The 22030-nt window shown below is 42.6% G+C and overlaps 1 long non-coding RNA gene across 1 annotated transcript in view; it reads right to left on the bottom strand.

Annotated features, from left to right (window-relative positions):
- Positions 1-1108: 1108 nt before the first annotated feature.
- Positions 1109-22030, bottom strand: part of LOC129503633 (uncharacterized) — a 141573-nt gene continuing 120651 nt past the window's right edge. The window contains exon 4 of the long non-coding RNA XR_008663229.1: positions 1109-1848. This is a non-coding gene — a long non-coding RNA (uncharacterized LOC129503633). The remainder of the gene's footprint in view (positions 1849-22030) is intronic.

The raw sequence follows: 22030 nt of genomic DNA, 5'->3' as shown, positions 1-22030 counted from the left end.
CTGCAACGGAGATGAGCTGCCCACAAGATCTATACTTTTTACCATTAGCTATCTAAACTATTTATTTATTTATTTATTTATTTATTTATTTTAGATTTTATTTATTTATTTATTTGTGAGAGACACACAGAGAGGCAGACACATAGGCAGAGGGAGAAGCAGGCTCCCTATGGGGAGTCTGATGTGGAACTCGAACCCAGGACCCTGGGATCACCACCTGCGCCTTTCAAAGGCAGATGCTCAAACACTGAGCCACACGGGTGCCCCTATCTAAATATTTATTACTTACACATTTTTCCTCTATGGTGTCCAAGGCAGAATTGGTTCCCTCTAAGGCCGCGGTTCTCAATTTTGCCCCCAAAGGAGCATTTGGCAATGTCCAGAGATATTTTTGGTTATCACAGTTGAGGAGGGATGTATTGCCCCTGGCATGGTGGCTAGTGGTCAGGGATGCGGCTAAACACCCATGATGCACAGGCCAGCCCCCCACAACAAAGAATTAACCAGTCCCAAATGTTCAAATGTCCAAATTCAAGTGTCAGTGCTGAAGGTGAAACCCTGCTATGAGGAAATGGGTGTCCTAGAAGACTATTATAGTTCTTTATTCACTTACTCAACAAATATTTATTGAATGTGTACTAGGCACCAGGCTTGTATTAAGTCATGTGTATGTCATATATATAATATGCATATTATATATTTATATAACATAAATATGATATTAATGTACTTACATAAATGTAATATAGAGCTCTAGATGTATATGTTATATATCACATATATTTGTATATGTGCCATATGTAGTCTGTAATTATATACAATCTATACTTTTTATTTAACCTGCACCACAGGATATAAAGTTGATATTATCATCCGCATTTTATAGATAAGAAACCTGAAACCCAAAGAGGTTAATTTACCGAAAATCATCCAATGAGTGGAGGAAGGGGATTTTTTTTTAAATTAATTTTTATTGGTGTTCAATTTACCAACATACAGAATAACACCCAGTGCTCATCCCGTCAAGTGTCCCCCTCCGTGCCCGTCACCCATTCACCCCCACCCCCCGCCCTCCTCCCCTTCCACCACCCCTAGTTCATTTCCCAGAGTTAGAAGTCTTTATGTTCTGTCTCCCTTTCTGATATCTCCCACACATTTCTTCTCCCTTCCCTTATATTCCCCTTCACTATTATTCATATTCCAGGAAGGGGATTTTAAATGCAGCGCGTGACAATTACTCTGTACTTTGCTAAACGTGGATTTTAATGGAAGAGAAAGCCCTCTGAAGCCAGCCAGCGCCGCCTTCAAATTTGGGCTCTTCCACCTACATGCAGGGGAGATGGAGACAGTGATACCTTCCCTGGAGCAGGTGCAAAGGTCCAGCACTGAAAGCACGGTATGCCCAGAGCCTGTAGTCTCGGGTGCAACAAAACTGTGAGCTCCGATTACCTTCTTCCCAGTGTGTAACAGGATTGTGGAGGACGTCTGGAGTGCTGAAACCCGAGGGGCCCAGGGCGGCACGGCACTTTTCTCTACTGGAACGTGAGCAGATTTTCTGGATTATCTCAGCCCCCCCAAGGGAAAGGGGCTCCCTCCCCTCCGTGGCAGGACCCCTTCTTTGCAGCCGGCTGAGGAGCGAGCGAGCGAGGGTGAGGCTTCTTTCTGCCTGCATCTGTCCGTCTGTCCGTCTGTCCGGGCGGCTTCTCCCTGAGGAGCCCCGGGGTCCGGATTAACCCCCGGGAGTGACAGACTGTCAGCCGGCGAGGCGCCCGGCCTAATCGCTGCGCCTGCACCGCCGCGCTCCCGACACTCCCGCCGAGCACTTGCAACTGTCAAGAAGGTTTTCTCCTGACGGAAGAGAACACAATTTCACATTTTCAGAGTGAGGCATAAACGCACCAGGCAGCTGGAGATGCGGAGCCGCGGCACTCGGGGCCCAGCACAGCTTCACAGCAGACAGGGCACTCTTCCCGTCTTTAACCAGCGGGCTTTGTCTTTTTTATTTCTTTGTCTGTTTTATTTCTCTTTTTTCGCCCCAAGGCTTGACACTTTACAAAGTTAAGTCTGTAGCCTCGGTCATATTATTTCAAGAAAAACAGAAGCTTGGGCTCTGGGATCATTGAAGCATCACAACCAGGATCTCAGACTTTGGAGGAACAATTCAGGGGGGGCCTTTGCCCCACTTGGACTCCTCAGGGCCTCTGAGAGCCTTCCCCTTCCTCTGATGTTCCCTTTTTTGCTCACCCACACCATAATTATCCAGTCTTCCTGCCCTCATCTCCTGGCATCAGCATCATTGGTGGACAGAAATTAAGATGGGAAGGATATAGTCTCAGACCTGGAGAGATTCTCGTCTGAAGAGTCTGGACTGTGCATAGCCCATACAGTACTCTTCTGGGTTCAAGCAGATGTTAAAAGATGACTATTCTTCTGGTCTCAGTTGCTGCTGAAGCACTAAGGCTGGGAGCAAAGGTAAAGGCCCCCACATTCTAAACAGAGAAGCCAGACCACATATGAAGGATTTGTTAAAAGGTAACCGCCTTCCCCCAAATGCCCATCAACTCCTCATTCATAATTGACCTTGAGAAGGCATAAGGGAAGGCTGCAGAATTGATGAAGGAAGGATGGAGGAGATTTCTTTGTGAAATCAGAATGATGTCAATAAATGATATATGTGACAACTGTGCCCCGAAGCATCTTTCTTATTCATCATGCCCAGATGGACAGAGAGATTGGCAGATACAGTGTATACCCCAGCATAAACCAGAGAACCCTTTCTAACATGGAAAATGTACCAGGACGAATTCCAGACCTCAAATGTGGATGGTGGAATCTCAAAGTAAAGCCATCTTATTTTGATTTCTGAAGAGACAAGATCCCTTGCCTCACCTGAAAAAAAACCAATGTGAAGCCTGGGATGGACCTACCACCCACAAACTGAAACTTTCAGGCAACTGCTCCATTTGGAGGGGAATGAGGTATGTCAGGGAAATAGCAGAGGAAATCCACACCAACCACGTGTGCTTTCTCTGTGCTTTCACAGTATGAAAAGATATCCAAGGATCAGCAGATATTTGAGGAAACCAGCAGTAAAGAGAAGGATCAAAGAATTTCTGACTTTAGAGGAAAGAGGTTTTGAGACTAATAATCAATATACACTCAAAGAAATTTACAAAACAAGAAGAGGCTACTACTAAATAGGAGCAATAGTATAATTTTTAAAACAAATATTAGAAATTAAAAATAAGGGACACCTGAGTAGCTCAGTCAGTTAAGCATCTGCCTTTGGCTCAGGTCATGATCCCAGGATCCTGGGATCAAGCTCCGCATCAGGCTCCTGCTCCACAGGGAACCTATTTCTCCTTCTCTCTCTGCTTGCCATTCCCTGTTTGTGCTTACTCTCTCTCTCTCTCTCTCTCTGTGTTAAATAAATAAATAAAATATTTTTAAAAAGAAATTAAAAATAAGACAGTCTAAATAAAAACAAACCTAAAGTGTTAAAAGAACTTGGGAAATAAAATATGGGATATTTTTTAAAAAGTAAGAAACATAGAAAAATAATCCAGAAGATCAACATCTACCTAATCACTGTTCCAGGTGGGAAAGAAAGCAAAACATGGAGGGGAGAAAATAATCAGTGGAAAGCTAGAAGAGAAATTTTTCAGAATTACGGAAAGATATGGACTCAAGATTGATTGGACACTACAGACAATAGAGCAGTGCCTCAGTGTTCTAAAGAAAAATGAGATTTTAAAACTTGAATTCTATACCCAGAAAAACTATCAAAGAAGAGTAAAGATAGATATTCTCATACATAAGGTCATTAAGTTTACCTACCAGACACTTTATAAAAAATATACTTGAGGATGTCCTTAAGAACATGGGAAAGGAATCTAGGAAATAAGAACTCATGGCTTCTAAAAAACACATAGAAACTACTACTACCAGTACAGTGGAAACAGTAGAAACTACTACTACAAAGTGTAGCAAAAGAAGTATTGGCTTCATGTAAATTAGAACCAGCAGATAGAGGGTCTCAAGGAAAGTTTCTTCAAAGGAAATACATTATACTCAAGAAATATTATGATTTAAGAGGGAACTGAAAGATCCAAGTACCATGCTGTCATGATACAACTTATTTTCTCAAAAAGAAAAGAAATACAATTATAAGCTCTAGTCAAAATTAAAAAGCACAAGAAAGTCATGAAAGGTCAAAAGCAAAATTCACTAAATTATGGCATTAATTTGAGCAATTTATGGCATATCAAAAAGGTATAAAAAATAATGAAAGGGATTATAGGGGAAAGGAGGGAAAATGAGGGAAAAAATTAGAGAGGGTGACAAAACATGAGAGACTCCTAACTCTGGGAAACAAACAAGGGGTAGTAGAAGGGAAAGTGGGTTCTGAGAAGATGTGGTGGCTGGGTGACGGGCACTGAGGGAGACACTTGACGGGATGAACACTGGGTGTTATACTATATGCTGGCAAATCGAACTTCAATAAAATATACATATTTTTATAACAATTAAAAAGAGAAGAAGAGAATCTCATTGGTCTTGACACTTAGATCATTCTCTTACAAGCAGCACAAATTTGAGGATATACGATTAATTTTCTGAGAATCTAATCACATTATTTAGTTCTACAGTAAATAATATTTACATATCATGATACTGTAAATTTTATCTATCCATTTTAAACCCATGACAAAGCACTAAACACATGATTATGATTATAGAACAGAATATCAATGCCAAAACCTCGTTAATATACAAAAAAAAAAAATAAAGCTCATGAAGGATGGGAAGTGGAGCAGGGGAGAAAACATAGAAAGCAACATAGAGGTAGTATATATCTGAATAATTATGAATCAAGGGATAGTGTCTAAAACAGAACCAAAAGTAGAGATTCCAGTATATTAACATTTTAAAGATCATCAATAAAGATCAAAAATAACAATTTAACCAACAAATTCAAAGGAGGCATAGAAAGGAAACCAAAATTATTATGTGTAGGTGAGTTAATTCTTCATCTTTCAAATGAGAAAGCCTATAAATCAAAAATTACTGGACTATTATTTAGAATAATGGTGGTAACCAAGGTTAAAATAAAAACATCCCTAGGAGGGGCACCCCGGGTGGCTCAGTGATTTAGCGCCACCTTCAGCCCAGGGCCTGATCCTGGAGACCTGGGATCCAGTCCCATGTCATGTCGGGCTCCCTGCATGGAGCCTGCTTCTCCCTCTGCCTGTGTCGCTGCCTCTCTCTCTCTCTCTCTCTCTCCCTCCCCCCCTCTCTCCCTCCCCCCCCCTTTGTGTGTGTGTGTCTCATGAATAAATAAATAAAATCTTAAAAAAAATCTCTAGGAAATGAGGGCGAGGGTAGGAGGACCACTAATTTCTCAATCATTAATAGTGTGTACTGTATCCATTATCCTTTTTCCTAGGTGTATCATTTCTATGATTTACAAAATAGACAGTGACGACAAAGTAAACACATTTCCTGATAAGTAGATTTGGGGACGATCTGGGTTAATGCAAGTGTTGCACTGCCAAGCATACCATTTACTCACTTATTTAGAGTTCAGTCGGTATTTACAATTGTGACAATTTGATAGCAAGGTAAAACTATGATCCTGCTGAGCTAAGCCCAGGAGGTCCAGTGACAGAACAAGACATATGATCCAAATTTGCAAAGCTATATAAGAGGTTTTGTATTCATTCAAGAACTAAGTTATGGAACACTGGCAAATAAGAAATTATGAACCCCAATGTTAAATCCAGATGACATAACTTAAGTACATAACGTGTATCAGGCTAAGCATTATTCTTTGTTGCTGTCAACAGCAGGCACCACTGTCCCCGTACCCTTCAACCGTTCCCCTCCACTGATCACCTAATGTCCAGAGTTAGATAAGAGGCATTTAATGTTCTTTACCATCTGACAGCACTCACCCCCTCTAAACTCATCTACTACTCCCATTGTGAGCTGGAGGTAAAACTAAACCAAAGCAGCTGCGTCCAGGGGCATGGGCAACAAAAGGATACAGAGAACAATTTTTTTTAGTATTCTCTCGTGTCTGGATTATGTTTTTTAAATGCCACTTCCTATTAAGAGAAGCAGAGCTTTTTGGAAAAATGACTAATTTCAGGTTTAGGGCAGATAACTTAAAAATTTTGAGCGAGATATACGTTGTCATACTCGTACACAGAAAAGCTTGCTCTGGGTAACTCTGACATAATTTATTTGCTTTACCGTATTTGCATTAGTTTTCAAAATTATAACACCGGCATATGCTTCTAACATGAAAATACTGAGCAGAGGCAATTCTGTATATTCTTAGAATACAGATTCCCCACCCCTACCCAGGCTATCTGAAAGTAGAGGATTCCAGCGAAATCTTTTCTAAGTCATAATGTATCTCCTCACCCCTGCTCCCTGAAAGCTCACATTATGCCACTTCACTTTAATGAAAAACCGCCCAACCTTTGCTGCCGGTTCTGGCCCACACCCCTAAAAGGAAAAAAAAAAAAAAGAAAAACCCACATTATACCTGTTTTTGCTAAATGAAAGAAATCTGAAGAGGATTTTCACTTTTGAGGGGGGGAGGAAGCATTATGGCATTAATGTCCAGTCTCCCATAAAAGTTTAGTGGTGAAATGAGAACTTCCAGAAAGTAGGGATACCTACCTACATCCTATGCAGGCTCAGTAAAAAAAAGACTGTGTTCAAATGACCTTTGGGATCATTCTTTTTTTTTTTTTTTAATCTCATGTACAATTAAGTTGATTTGTTTCACTTTATTTTCCACTGTTGCATTTGTTTTCCTTAATTTAACACATTTATACAATTCAAAAGTCAGGCTATACAAAGCCAAAGAGATACACTCAAAGTAGCCTAGTTCCCACGCCTCCTCTACTCTCCACGTCTCTTCTCTACTGTTTTATTTTGTTCTGTTTTGCAGTTACTTTCTGGTTCATCCTCTCAGTGTTTCTTATTGAATAACTAGAAATAACATAGAAAGGAAACCAAAATCTCACACTTTGCTTTACTCACTTAATAACATTGTGGAGATCAATTGATATCAGTTCAAAGATAAATTATGAGATTGGTTCTTGGTCTTTTCTATTAATTAAAATTAGTTTTATTTCTCAAAAAATGTTACACATACAAAACTAAATAGGCCCTTTTTAGTTGTGCATTCTGAGGGCACATACGATTTTTCACTGGGGCTGCTATTTCTTAAGCCTCAGATGAGAACCCTCCAGCTTGTCTATTCATTATAGGCTAAGTTGATCCTAGCCTCTTTATTCCTGCTCACACCACTCCCCATGCTTGGGACATGGTCTTCTTTCTTCTTCATTTGACCTCTATGTGAGGCAAGGCTAAATTCAAATCCTTCCCTATGAAGCTTTACCTAGTCTTTCTTTCTCTAAGGGAATTGTGCCTTTGCATCCCAAGTGTCTAAATGATGGCCACTACATAGAAAATGTTTAATGAATGTTAAAGATGACTTAAGGGTAATGTAGAAAGAATATAGGTTTGGGGGCCTGATAAGTTCTCTGTTCAAATTCTAGTTTAGCTACTTTGTAGCTACATTAGTCATCTATTGCTGTGTAACAAATTACCCCCACAACACAGTAGGATAAAACAACACACATTTATTATCTCATAGTTTTCTAGCACAGCTTAGCCAGATGCCTTGGCTCTCAGGCTACAGTCAAGGTGTCACGTGGGGCTGTGATCTCATCGGAAGCCTCAACTGGAGAATCTACACTCATATGGTGTTGGGTGGACTCAGTTCCTCATGAATTGTTAGGCTTCTTCATAAAGCATCGTGCAATATGGCAGTTGACTTCATCAGAACAAGCAAACAAGAAAGCAAGAGAAAGTACTAGAGAGAAAATGAAAAGCACAGTGTTTTATAATCTAATGATGGAAGGGATATGCCATCACGTTTGCCATGTTAAACAGTTCCTTGGAAGAAACTCATTGGTCCAGCCTACAGTTGAGCAGATGGGATGATGCAAGGGTCTGAACTCCAGGAGGGGGGGAATCTTTGGGAGGCCTGTCAGAAGCTGCCTATCACAGAAACTTTTAACCTTAGGCAAATTACTCCAGCTCTCTTTCCTTATATTTTATTAACAACCTGCCTTAAGTGTGCCAGTGTTAATATTTTATTAACAACCTGCCAGTGTGATAGGGTGCTTTCTAAGATAAAATGTCTTTTTGCAGCTTAGATTCACCAGCTCAGTTTCATAAAATTAGTTGATTCTTCTTATGACTTCCTATTTGAATCTAGTACCTTCAGAGAAAAACAAAGCAAGTTCACCAGCACCGTAGGAAATACTGATTTACAAACTGGAATGCTTTTTGTTTTCCTTGTAAATCTAGGAGGGAAATTGATCCATTATAAGCCTGCTATATAGCTCATGGTTTTGCAAGATATATTATTATATTTCACAATTATGAGATATTCTAAGAGATTTTTGCTAGTTTTTTTCCAGTTTGTTTGTTTTTTTTTTCTTGTGTTCATTATGGCAATAAATTTTCCTGCCAAGTCTTAATAGTTTAGAGTCAGAAGAAGCCCTCAAGAAACACACATCTAAAGGAAGAAATTCTTCCAGCCAAAGTTAAAGGAAACTAGCACCACCTGTGTGAATCCATTGTAATGCTTTCTGAAATATTTTGATTCTGTAACACATAGGAAACTCTCTCCATTCCAATTATATTTCCTGGTCTTCTATGAACCAAAGTATTGACTTGAGAGTTAGGATGATCCACACACATGACCTTTCCAGGCCCCAGTTAGCCATCCATAAAAATGGGGCGTATGGTCCTATCCTCATTGACCTGCCACTTAGCTTCCTTGCAGAACACGGCAGGGCCTGGGAGGAGCCCCTAGAGATCCAGCAGTGGGAGGAGGGTGCTGTGTTTCTTTTAACTGTCATCATAGAGACTAATTCTGAAAAAAAAAATCAACTCAAGGGAGTACGTATCAAATTAGGGACTCATAGACAGAATTGAATTCCTAATCCATGGGGGCATTGGGCAAAGAGGAAAAATCCAGATGTAAAACCCACATGAAAGACAAGGAACAAAAAGAGAAAAGAAAAGAAAGAAAAGAAAGGGAAAGATAAGTTAGTTCTAAGGAACTAGAATGGGCTGGAGCTAAAGCACCGGGCAGTGGTTTTCTCGTTTCTTTAACTCCATGGAGGCCTGCTGGAAACATTTAAAGGGAAATCCTTGGAACAGACACCTACCACCTGTGGCTATTGGAAAGATATATATTATTTAGATACCACTGACTGAAAAAAAATGCCTTAGAAGGAAACATCTTGAGGAACAGCAAGGTGCAAAATTATTTCATTTTGCTCTGCATTTTTGGAAACAATTGACTTCAAGCTTCCATAACTTCATGCCTTAAAGTCTCCATCACAGCTGTTAGAGAAATTCTTCATGTGCTCTGTTATGACACTGGGATTTTTGCAGCCATGAATGGACACAAAAAGATGTCAATCATATCCAGTAATGAAAAGTTCATTTCTCACTCCCTATTGTGAAGGCAGTGCCTTTGTGATACCCATTGTGTGAGGCTGTGTTCAAGCTCATTTACCTTCACATACAGAATATCTATTTTATATTAAAAGTTTAGACTGTAGTCACCCCAGATCACACCTAATGCATTCGAATTGTATTAGCATTATCCTCTATTAAATCTATGATGACGCTACAATTCTATGTCAGAAATAATAAAGAGATTAATGTGGAGTAACAGATCCCGGTGTCACCTCCCTCTACATTTCAACATCAAATATTTTTGGCACTGAAAACCAGTCTCTGTCAGCCAGTGAGAATGAGGATTTTGGCAATAGAGAATCCATCGAGAGATGTGAGGGGAATTCTCCAAGTCATGTAGACAGCTGCTGAAGTGATAATTGAATAAAAGTGAAAGTCCTTCCTTTTTCTCTCCTTCTAAAAAAATCTACATTTATTTCCCTAACTTCACAGAACATACCCTCCTCAGGGGGTGGTGATATATGCTGAGGAGAGCTTATTTGAAGTGGTTCTTCGACAGCTGGATTTATGAATGGATACAATAAAGACAGTTGAGGAGAAAGAAAGTCAGCACTGAACATGCTGGTCCCAGATTGTAAAGCAGTATCCCCTCAAATTTAAGAGGCTGAAATTACCTTCCTACTGCTCTGCCTCCTCTACCCATCCAGCCAGCCTGAAGAGGGAACAAAGTGATGGAAGCAATTTATTCACCCACTCAACAAATATATATTGAGCAGTGGGTATCATTCCTTACTTCCTAAAGCAGTCATATATCTGAAGACATTTCATCCTTATTACAAAATAGGAGGGACAAATATTATCATTCCCACTTTACAAATGAAGAAACTAAGTCTCAGAATGACTTGTGTACTTTATATAGTTATTGAAGAATAGATTAGAGAGATACACTCATGCTTCAGAGCTTCCTTCCATGGTCATTCAGGGCCAGGAATGGATTTACAGTGAGAGTACAGGAGTGGGATTTCATTTTCAAAGTTCACTCTGGTTATAAAATGGAGAAGAGCCCTGGGGAAGAAAGACAAGAGGCATGACAACTGGAGGCTGCTGTAGCCACCCAAACAGTGACCGTGGCCTGAACTAACAAATGAGACTTTGGAAGTGCTTAGTGACTAGATCGATGTTGGAAACTGGATGATAAGGAAGCAGGAGCTATTGAGGATGTCTTGGGTCTGTCATTTGAACAACTAGATGCAATTCTTTTCTAAGATGGGGAACATGGAAGAGCAGATTAGGAAAGGAAAGGGAGGATTTTCTGCTTCACTGTATATAGTATGAGAAAGCAGGTGGGAATAGTTTATCAGAGGCAGGTGCATGGTTCTGGAGCTCAGAGGTAGCATCTTGCTTAGGTTGCAATTTAGGGGCACCAAATATTCTAGGAGCAGATACCATAGGCTCTCATGGCAAGAGAATCTCCAGGGAGTGACAGAAGTGGAAGCCAGACTGCAGGAAGTGGGGAGTGAATTGATTGAAGGTACAGTGTAGACAACATTCTGAAAAAAAAATGACTGTAAAGACATAGAAAAAGATAGAGCCACATGTAGTGAGAGCATGAGTTGCAGGGAGAATTGCTTTATTGTTTTAAATGAAAAAATGCTTAAATGTTGATAGGAAGGAAGCATTGGAGAGGGAGAGATTAAAGGCACAGGAAACTCATTCAATGAACAGAGAGAGAGTGACAGAGCCCTCACCATGTGCTGGAGACCCAACAGTAAGCAAAGAATACAAATACCCACTTCGGGTCACCTGGGTAGCTCAGTGTCGAGCGTCTGCCTTTGGCTCAGGTCGTGATCCCAGGGTCCTGAGATCGAGTCCTGCATCAGGCTCCCCACAGGGAGCCTGCTTCTCCCTCTGCCTGTGTCTCTCCTCTCTCTGTGTCTCTCATGAATAAATAAATTTTTTAAAAATTCTACTTCATAGAAATTTCATTCTGGCAAAGAGATAATACATAAATAAACAAACACATTATAATAATATCTAATAAGTATGAAATGCAATACAAAGCTGGAATACTTAAAACAGTATGGCACTGACCCAAAAATAGATAATGGATCCACTGCGACCAAGACTCTCCTCTTGACCAAACTTCTAGCCAGGCTCCTTTGAGCCCTTTCTCAACCAGGCCTCCACAGTGGCCTATGATGACTTGAATAAAACACAACAAAGTTTCTAACAATTCACGGCCTCACCCTTAAGATGATCTAAACCCTCCATAAAGTGCTCCCCTGAGAAAACTCAAGGTTGCTGAAAGAATTTACTGTTTTTTCTAGCCAACACTTCCAGCCTTGGTGAGAGTGTGGGAACCTAATGTCTATAAGTGCTAGTTAGCAAACCCAAACCAGTTGCACATGGACAAAGCCCTCTTCCTGCTTTTTGTATGTATTCACTTCCCTGACTCTACTGAGTCCTGCTTAAACTCCTCCATATTCCTGCATTCTCCCTTTAAAAAGCCCAGTCCCCTCTGCACAAAGTTGAGTTCATGCTAGACTCTTTTCCCCATTGCAATAGTACATGACTGACCAAAATATGTCTTCAACACTTTAACTAGCATCAAGCTTTGTTTAACTTAGACAATAAAGCCAAATAAGAGTCTAAAGCCTGAAAATATATGGAATTTAGTATATGAAAGAGTTGACATTTTAAGTCAGTAGGACACATTTAACAAGTGGTGTTGAGACAATTGCATGATTTTGGGAAAAAAATAAAAAATCGTCCTTTAGGAAGTAGAGGAAGCTAACCTGAAGTAGGAAAATACACCTCTTGTATTTCCCTTGGAGAAGAGAAGGGTGGGTATTTATGCAAAGAATGCATGTGTGGTGGAAGAGCAGGAAGATGGAGATGTCCCATCTGTTGGCTTCTCTTTTCTTTCTGAGACAGAATGCAGTATCTTTTACCAAGGATAAAGGGGCACTTGGAAAATTAAAAACCTGGAGGACATAGGGGGAAAAAGTAAAAACGGAATACAATTAAGTTAAGGCCCAACTGGAGACTTGTCATTTGTGGTAACTGAACTAGAATATGGATGCAGGACCAGGTTGAAAAGTCTCCAGGGCAGATAAGGGGTAGGGTTCCACAAGGTGGAAACGACCCCAAAACTCTGGAGACCATAGGCCAAACAGAGCTGTGTGCCTCCTGTTTAGGCACCAAGCAGGAAATACATTCTCTAGAACTATGAGGAAGCAGCTGAGACCCACTCTGGCACCACCACATCAGTACAACATATTTAAGAACCAGGATAGGTTCCTTCAACAAATCACATAAACCTCCAATAGATTTGATTTCTCCATCAACATACCTTCCTCAATATGTATCAGGCTGATCCTAGAATCGAGATTATTCCCTACTGAACATCTTCTCTCCACCTCCATTATTTTCAATGGCAGGCCTCACAGCCAAAAAGGTAGTGTGGATGGGTATTAGGGAATCAAGGAAGAGAACCAGGACATGAACAAGGGGCAGGTGTGGAACTAGGCAGAGCCAAGGTTGGATTTAGGAGCTGTGGTCACCACAATTCAAGAATTTGGGACCAAAGGCCAACTTTCTCATGGTAGACAATATCTAATAGGCAAAAAAGACTTGAAGAATTGGGCATATAGAACTCCAAGTTGTCCGGGAGTAAGAATCAACCACTGAGCCACCCAGGCATACCTCTTTAGCAGGTCTTAAAGATCCTTAGCAGGGCAGCCCTGGTGGCTCAGTGGTTTAGCGCCACCTTCATCCTGGGGCGTGATCCTGGAGACCTGGGATGGAGTCCCACATCGGGCTCCCTACATGGAGCCTGCTTCTGTCTCAGCCTCTCTCTCTCTCTCTCTCTCTCTCTCTCTCTCTCTCTCTCTCTCTCATAAATAAATAAATAAAATATTTTAAAAAAAGACCCTTAGCAAACTGCCGCAGACTAAAATCAAGTGGAAAATCAAGGAGGCTAATTTGTCTGAAATAAAGCAAATAGGGGTTTCTGGGCAGCTCAGTTGGTTGAGCATCTGCCATTCTGCTCAGGTCATAGTCTCAGTGTCCTGGGATGAAGTCCCACATCAGGCTCCGTGCTCAGCAAAGAGTCTGCTTCTCCCTCTTTTTCTGCCCTTCCCTGCCTCCACTTGTGCTCACACTATCTCAAATAAATAAATAAAATCTTTTTAAAAAATGAAATAAAGCAATCTAGAAAAGAGTCTAGAGAACCAGTAGTAGAATTAAGAGGGACACTTGGCCATAGAGTGTCAGAGCTTAGGGTTGTCTGCTTATTGTCCTCTCTGCCCTGAGCAAGAATGGTGAACACTGGCTGGAATTCCCGGCATTGACTTTGCTAAGGAAGATATCCCTATTGCAGACACACCAGCCAGGTGGTAAATTAGGAGTCATGGGGAGAAGAAAGAGCTGCATCCTTTGCAAACATGATAGGTTTGTTCCTGATGTTGTTCAGGCTGCTTTAACAAAATACCATAGACTGGGTGGCTTATAAATAACAGAAATTTATTTCTCACAGTTCTGAAGGGCAGCAAGTCCAAGATCAAGGTCCTGGTAAATTCACAATCTGGCGAGGACCCGCGTCCTGGTTCACTGATGGCCATCTTCTCTCTGTGTTCTTATATGACAGAAGGAGGTGGAGGAGCTCTGTGGGGTCTCTTCTTAGAAGAGTACTAATCTCATTCATGAGGGCTCCATCCTCATGATTTATTCACCTCCCAAAGTTTCCACCTCTAAATACCATTATGTTATGGATTAGGTTGCAACATATAAATTTTGGGACACGTAAAAAGTCTGTAGCAGTTTGCTAAGGGTCTTTAAGATCTGCTAAAGAGGGACGCCTGGGTGGATCAGTCTGCCTTTGGCTCAGGGCATGATCCTGGGGTCCCACAGTCGAGTCCTACATCGGGCTTCCTGCATGGAGCCCGCTTCTCCCTCTGTGTCTCTGTGTCTCTGTCTCTCTCTCTCTCTGTGTGTGTGTCTCTCATGAATAAATAAACAAAATCTTTAAAAAAAAGGACCTGCTAAAGAGAGAAGCAAGTTATCTTTGTGATTCGGGGTAGGAAAGAAACACTAATCTTTCAGTAACATCAGGATAGCCAGCCAGAAGCCCAACCATTATAATTTATTAATCCTAACAGATAAATTTGTGGAGCAGAAGACAGAGAGGCTTCATTTAAGGATGTGAATAATCTGGTCACTCCCCTCCTTTCAAACTTCCAGTCAAATGTTTCCCCCATAGATTCTATCAAGAATGATGTGTTTATGTGAACAGGTCCAGCATCTTCAAGAGTTCCATCTCATGCATAGGTAAAGACTGAGACATCTAGTAAAATCTTTGCCTTTCCTTTGGTGTTCTTTAAGGTTTTCCCAAGTTCCATACTCCATATCTCGCTACTTCCCATGCTTTTCTGGTTGCCTGTGCTTGTTTTCATGTTTGTGCTTGGGCTCTCCACTTACCTTACATCCGTTGTGTGCACACTGTGTTTGGCTTTGCCCCAACCACCAGATGGCTCCATGCTCTGCAGCCCCCAGGATGTCTTGCTCCTTTGCATGTCCAGCCCCAGGTCCTAGGGTCCCTAATTTCCTTCTTATCCAGAAAAAGAATTCAGATAATATTCAATCCCTACTCCAACACCTTGATTTCCTCTCCCTCCTCTGCCTCAACTGCTCACCAAGCAAGGCAGTCATTTTCTCACAGACTTGGGTCCCTTGAGGGACATTTGATGTTACAGCAGGACATGTGAGCTATTCATCCCATAACTCGACTTTCTTACAGAGACACTGGCCAGTCTCGTGTCCTGAGAATAGAAAAGGCAGAAGCTAGTAAGAAAGAAAAAGGAAAAGTCCCTCACACTCAGAACCACTTGGCAGTCACAGCTAAACATTATTACTCTCTTACTAGACAGAAACGAGTCATAGAATACCAGCCTCAGACAAGCCTACTCTGAGATGATGATAGAATGGGACAAAGCAAAGCCACGTCATCACTGAGTCTAAGCAAGTACAAAACACAGTCACTGTGCCACACGCAGCATCTGAACACACTCCCATTACTGGACCAGAATGAGTGATTTGCTACTTCTTTGCCCATCGCAGCTTTATCTTTGTTCTAGTCTCCCTCCATAGACATCAGATTTATTGAGATACCCAATTATACAATTACTCTCAGTTTCTTTTTTTCTAAGATTTTATTTATTTATTCATAAGACACATGGGGAGGGCAGCCCTGTTGGCGCAGCGGTTTAGCGCCGCCTGCAGCCCAGGGCGTGATCCTGGAGACCCTGGATCGAGTCCCACGTCGGGCTCCCTGCATGGAGCCTGCTTCTCCCTCTGCCTGTATCTCTGCCTCTCATTCTCTCTCTGTGTTTCTATGAATAAATAAATAAAATCTTAAAAAAAAAAAGACACACAGGGAGAGAGGCTGAGACATAGGTAGAGGGAGAAGCAGGCTCCCTGAGGAGAGCCCAATGAGGGATTCAATCCCAGGACCCAGGGATCGAGACCTGAGCCAAAGGCCGACCTATAACCACTGAACCACTCAGGTGCCCCTCCCACTTTCTGACAGCATCAAATCTCAGCTTTCTTAGATTCTCCCCCTAATTCAACTAAAGCCCAAATCCTATTATGGGTTTTTGAAACACCCTTACTTGGGTGGTCCATGGTTCCCCAAGTCTATGCTCTCCCTGGCTGCAAGGGGTCCTAAATACAATTTTCATACCTGCAGGTTGTTCCTGATGGCCTTCAGCTCCACTGACATTAATAGGAAATGGCCCCTCCTGTGTGCCAGGCACTATATTAGGGACAAACACAACCTAACTTTTAAAACTCCTTAATAGCAACTCTGTGAGATGGATTTTATCATCTTCACAATACAGAGGAGAAGACCGAGACCCAGAGTCATGCAGCCGGGGAGTAGTAGGATCACAGTTAATTTACCAATGTCAGGGCCCTCAAAGCTGCCATGTTTCCCTTAATTTGGAGTAGTGTCCTTTCCGTGTTTTCCATCACTTGGAAAAGATACCATCAGAGGAGCCAACTTCACCCACCAGCTCCAGGATCAGCAAAAAAGGAAAACCAAACAGGGCTGGCCAGTTAAACTAAAAAAGAACAGATCCGGGTATAGCATGATGGCAAAACTAGGTAAACTCATTTGAGGCCAAGAGACACAGCACCTGAGCCAAATGGCCTAAAAGGCAATATGGATGCGAGAATGGAACAGAGCGCCACTATTTTCTGGCAATTTGCAATATCTCAGTTAATAAAAACAGAAAACAAAGGGAGTGAGTGGATTGGCTCATGATGAGCTAATCTGAGGGAACAAAGACACAACCGCTGTTGCAAATATTGTGAACAGTAAGCAGAACAGGGGAATCAATGCTCCTAGGGTAATGAGAGCAAATGAAAGGCTGAGAAATAGAGAAGATAAAAAGAGCAAGGGGAAAAAAAGCCATCGTTATCACTGGGTTATTAGGCCAGCACTCCTTGGGGAAGGGAGAAGCCAGTGTCGGGCACAGTTGTGGCCTGATGGTGTATTGGTGGAAGTTGCCTTACCCTGGCAGGAGACCATCTGTGTGCTTGCTGGCGTTCCTGCCTCTGGGGTCGAGCATCCTGCGGTCTGAATTCGTTTTCTCTTGGCAAAATTGATCTGTCCGCTCCTCTGAGCAGAGACGGAGCAGGAGAGAAGGCCTAGAAAGCTTATTGCATGTCACGTTGCTCTTGAAAATCACATTTTTATGAGTGTAAATGAATCAGAAACATATGGATGAAATTTCCTGGTTTGATGTGAACAGCCTCATACCCCAAGCAGTGCCCTCGGAGAGGATGCCTGGAATGTCAGTGTTTGCGCCAGAATCCCGGGTGGAAAGGTCAGGGGAGGCGCCCTCCCCCCACACTCGTACCCCATCCCTGCAGTACGGCCCCCATGTGGACCTCCCCAGACCCACAGAGACTTGCCTTTGCCAGACCACTTCCCACTCCCTAATGTGCTCGTTCTATGCCAATAATGAAGGTTGAGTGTGTGTGTGCGCAAAAGCGCATGCATGAGCATGTGTGCACACACGTTTTTACTCCCCCATAAACGTTGCAAACAAAGAGGCCGAGGGTGTGCAAAAAGCTCTAAAATGACAACGTCTATTTCTCTTTAAATGATGAAATCTTTCTACAGAAAAGCTAACTTCTTGAATATCATGATACTAGCACTAGATAGCTGGACAATTGTAGAAAATTCCAGCCACATGGAATAAAATTCATGGGTATGAACAGAGAGCATTTATTGAATTACTGTATAAAGTAGAAGAGACACCAATGTCCCACATTTTTGAATCTGGCTTGGTGTTCAGCACCTACATTTTCAACCAGAGCTAGGAAACAGAACCAGGACTGTATTTCATTCCTCACATATGGATTAAGAAGTCAGAAATCAAGACGACTGGGATGAAAATACACACAGATGCCTCTCTGTCAACACGACGTCTGAAGAGCTATATGGATATAACATGGGTGAGTGAGCAAGCATGGCTTTTGATGCCAGCTGCACAGGGAGAGAACTGTTGCCTTGCTGTTTGCTAGCTGTTTGACATTGGGCGAGTTGCTCAACCTCTCTGAGCGACTTCCCTACTATAGAGCATGCCTCGAACATGAGAGTCCAATAAGTGATAGCTATCCCTGGAATGAAAAGTTTTGAATTTACATTTTAGCATTGGATCTCCAGACTCACAGAGATCTTGAGATGAGTTATGGGCATATTTCTTTAAGTCTCAGTGTAGGCACAATCTGTCTGAGGTGAGAGCTCAATTTTTCATTCTCTGTCCCTGTGCTCACAGCCCACTTGGTCCCCAGATTGGCCAATTCAAAGTAGTGAATAGAAGGCTCACTCTAGTTTCCCTCATGGCACCTGCCCTCATTAGGGCAATTCCTCAGCCCTTTGCTTGTTATCTGCAGCTTGCTCTTCCAGACTTTGGCTGCCTGTGACCACACCACCCTAAGTATGCCCTCTCCGCTGGTCCAAGCCCTACATCTCTGCCATTGTTTCTCAAGAGGCAGTAAAGTTGGAACACATTCCTCTGGTGACAAGATATTTCCTTCCTATGCTGTCAGCAGACTGCAGCATGCTTGGGTTAACCCTGCCTCAGCTTCCCCGCTCCACCTTTGTTTGCTTACCAAATAAACTCCAAATTCTTTGTCCTGCCCCAGTCTCATGCCAGCCTCCATCATCAGGCACTCCTAAGAGCCTTTCAACTCTAGTCAGACAGGTTCAGTCATCTTCCTCCAATCGCACCCAGTTCATACCCAGCCCTGTGCCTCTCCTTGGACTGTCTTCTCCAGCTCTGAGCTCTTTGGGATGTTGACTAAATTCTAGCACTCCTTGAAGACTTTACCCCTACCCAGCCCCATTTCTTCTCCCCCTCCACCAGCCTCTCCAGCCCTCAAGGTCTTCTCTGACTCTGGCTGCTGCAGAGCATCCACTTTCAATATCACTACTATAATATATAATCAATTATTTCGTTCTGAACATTTTATTCCCTACAAACAACTTGGCCCTTGGAATCTTGGAATCCCTGTCATAGAAGGAAAAACTGCAACTCCTCCAGCTCCAACTGAGGCAGAGGCCATGATGGGCACACTATGGCCCATTGAGAAGCATCATCAAATGTCTGGTCACAAATGTGCTTCTTATCTCTATCCACCCTCCCCCCTCTCTAGACCATGGTTTTTGGGTTGTACTCCAGAACTGCAGAGGCCAAGGAGGCTGGTAGAGGGCTCCGGGCCCAAGGGTGGGTCAGAGACACCTCCTCAGTCCTCACAAGGAGCATGAGGCATGGAGGGTGGTTTGGGGAGGGGGGCTTCCTGCATGGAACTCTCGCATAACATGCAAGAAACATCCTGTAACATCCTATAACCATGTTAGATTGTGGTTATGAATCTGGCCCAGCATCTGCTTGGGATGGAAAATGGGCAACTTAAACTGAAAATACAAAGGTGAAATGATTGCATTTTGTATTCCTAGAATAGGACCTGATGCAAGTCATTTAATCTCTTTATGGCTCAGTATACCTCTGGAGATGACAATCACACGTACCCCACAGGGTAGTTGTGAGGGCTGTCTTTGAAAAATGGAATGCAGAAACACCTGGGTGGCTCAGTGGTTGAGTGTCTGCCTTTGGCTCAGGGTGTGATCCTGGAGTCCTGGGTTCGAGTCCCACATTGGGCTCCCTGCATGGAGCCTCCTTCTCCTTCTGTCTATGTCTCTGCCTCTCACTCTGTCCCTCTATGAATAAATAAACAAAATCCTTAAAAAAAAAAAGAAAAATGTAATGCACCCACACAATGGAATAGTACTCAGCCACAAAAAAAGAGGTACTTGAAGATGTTAGGCTAAGTGAAAGAAACCAGACATAAAGGCCACATTGTGTGACTCCTTTCATATGAAAGGCATGTTCAAAATTGAACAACCCCATAGAGACAAAATACAGATTAGCCGTCCTTGGAGGCTAGGCAGAGGGAGGGGTGGGGAGTGCCTGCTAATGGGCACGGGGCTCCTTTTGGTGGTGATGAAGTTGTGGAATTTGAGAGAGAGTGATGGTTACACAGTCTTGTGAATATACTAAAACCACCAAATTATACACTTTTAAAGGGTGAATTTTGTGGTATGTTAATTATGACTCAATATTTTCAAAGCATAAAAGAATAATGTGCACAATCTGTCGGAGACCGAGCCTGGCAGACGGGAAGATTGTTGTGATTAGGGTGGGAATTACAGGGAAGAGTAAGATAACAGGAAAACAATTAGATGTGGGATTAAACCCTCATTCTTCCACTTACTAGCTGTGCTGAGTGACCTTGGGAAAGTTATTCCAACTGCCTTAGGTTCAGCATTTGCAAGGGTTATTTGGGAGCACTAACACAGATCCCATTGTATCAAGTAACATACCTAAAGCTCTTCTGCACAGTGCTTGGCAGGGTATAGATGCTCAATAAGCCGTAAGAGATCTACGTAGATCTCTTCCTCTTTATTTTCTATTCAATCTCTTCCCCGAAATAATTCTCAGAACACAGCTGCAGCTGGCCAAAGCTGGGGTTCCATCCCCAGAACTAACAAGAACCCAGCAGTGATGCTGGATGGGATCATACAGAGTGTTTCTGCAGTGTTCTGCAGGGAGCCCCAAAACAGAATAAGCAGAAATGCTGGTGAGAACTGAATCGGGAAGGGAAGCCCGAGGTCAGCGCTGGGGATGCAAGTCCAAGAACTGAGTTTAGCAGAGTTTGAGGCTCTGGGTCTTGCCACAGAGTAAGTCAAGGGGTCAGGGCCCAAGCAAACAAGATCTTGGCCCAAGCCGAGACAAACTGTTCAGGATAAAGGCCATGAGAAAGGCAGTGGCAACAGGGCCCAAGGCAAGATCAGGCCTGTTTATTTAAAAGACACTCAACTAGATTGGATGTAAGACCTGATATCCGTTATCCTCAACTAGTCAGTAAATCATTCTCCCTGTCATAGCAGCCTATGGAAAGGGGAAGGAATGGAAAGGAGAGGGGGAAGGGGAGAGTGGGTTCTAGGGAAGTGGATGTGATTAATCATCACCACCTCTCCCCGGACAATGCTGTTCAGTGTGTAGCAGTTGGGGGTGGGAAATCCTTTCTCGAAAATTCTTCGTTTCCTCATCCCACAGTCCAACAACCCTGCCAAAATATTGCCACAGGATACATTTAAGGACAAAAATGGAGTGATTTGTTAGATGCAAAATTTCTGAGATGGGAGGCTTTTTGCTCAAGAGTTGAAATTGTTGCATTGACAAATGTTTGTGTCTACTGCTGCTGGCTGGCTCAGGGGCTGGAGGGGGGGAAGAGGGAGAATTTGATCCTCTGAAGAAATTCCTCCTAGCTGTCTCTTAATCTATTCTGTGATCAATACTAACACTGTCATAATACTTAAACTCCTTTTCCTTATTGTCACCCATCTATGTATGAATTCATTACAAAAGCCAGATGTAGGACAACATAAGGTCTACAAGATAAAACAAGAGCAGATTATTTTATTATAATCCATAGAGAGGGTACCTGGTCAGCATAATAAATGACACCAGGCACCTTCACTGCAAACAGTGGGGCCAGGCAGTTTTTCATCATTCACTCTTACACAGAGATAGATCCTCTTCCTAAAGGCCATTGGGTTTCCAGGCAGAAGTGTGCACATATGTTTTTGTTTAGGGCCCGCATCTTCAGTGATGTCCAGGCTGCTTCTTGGGGACCTGGCCAACACAACTTAGTAGAGTTTGAACTCGCAACAGCAGACATTCTGTATTGCAATCATTTCTCCTTTTGGGAAACCATATAGTACCCCAAGGCAGAGGCTGAGGACTGGAGCCCGCTGCGAATGACTAGAAGAAAGAGCTTCAAAAGCCTTCAGCTGCTGTGATTCTTATTGGATGGGCTCCATATCCTGACTTGCACACTTGTCCACACACACACATGCCCTGGCACACATGCTAACTTA

Source organism: Nyctereutes procyonoides, unplaced genomic scaffold (assembly GCF_905146905.1).
Source record: "Nyctereutes procyonoides isolate TBG_1078 unplaced genomic scaffold, NYPRO_anot_genome, whole genome shotgun sequence".
Taxonomy (NCBI): Eukaryota; Metazoa; Chordata; class Mammalia; order Carnivora; family Canidae; genus Nyctereutes; species Nyctereutes procyonoides.
The sequence above is the reverse complement of the archived record's forward strand: the minus strand, read 5'-3'. Positions and strand labels throughout refer to the sequence as shown.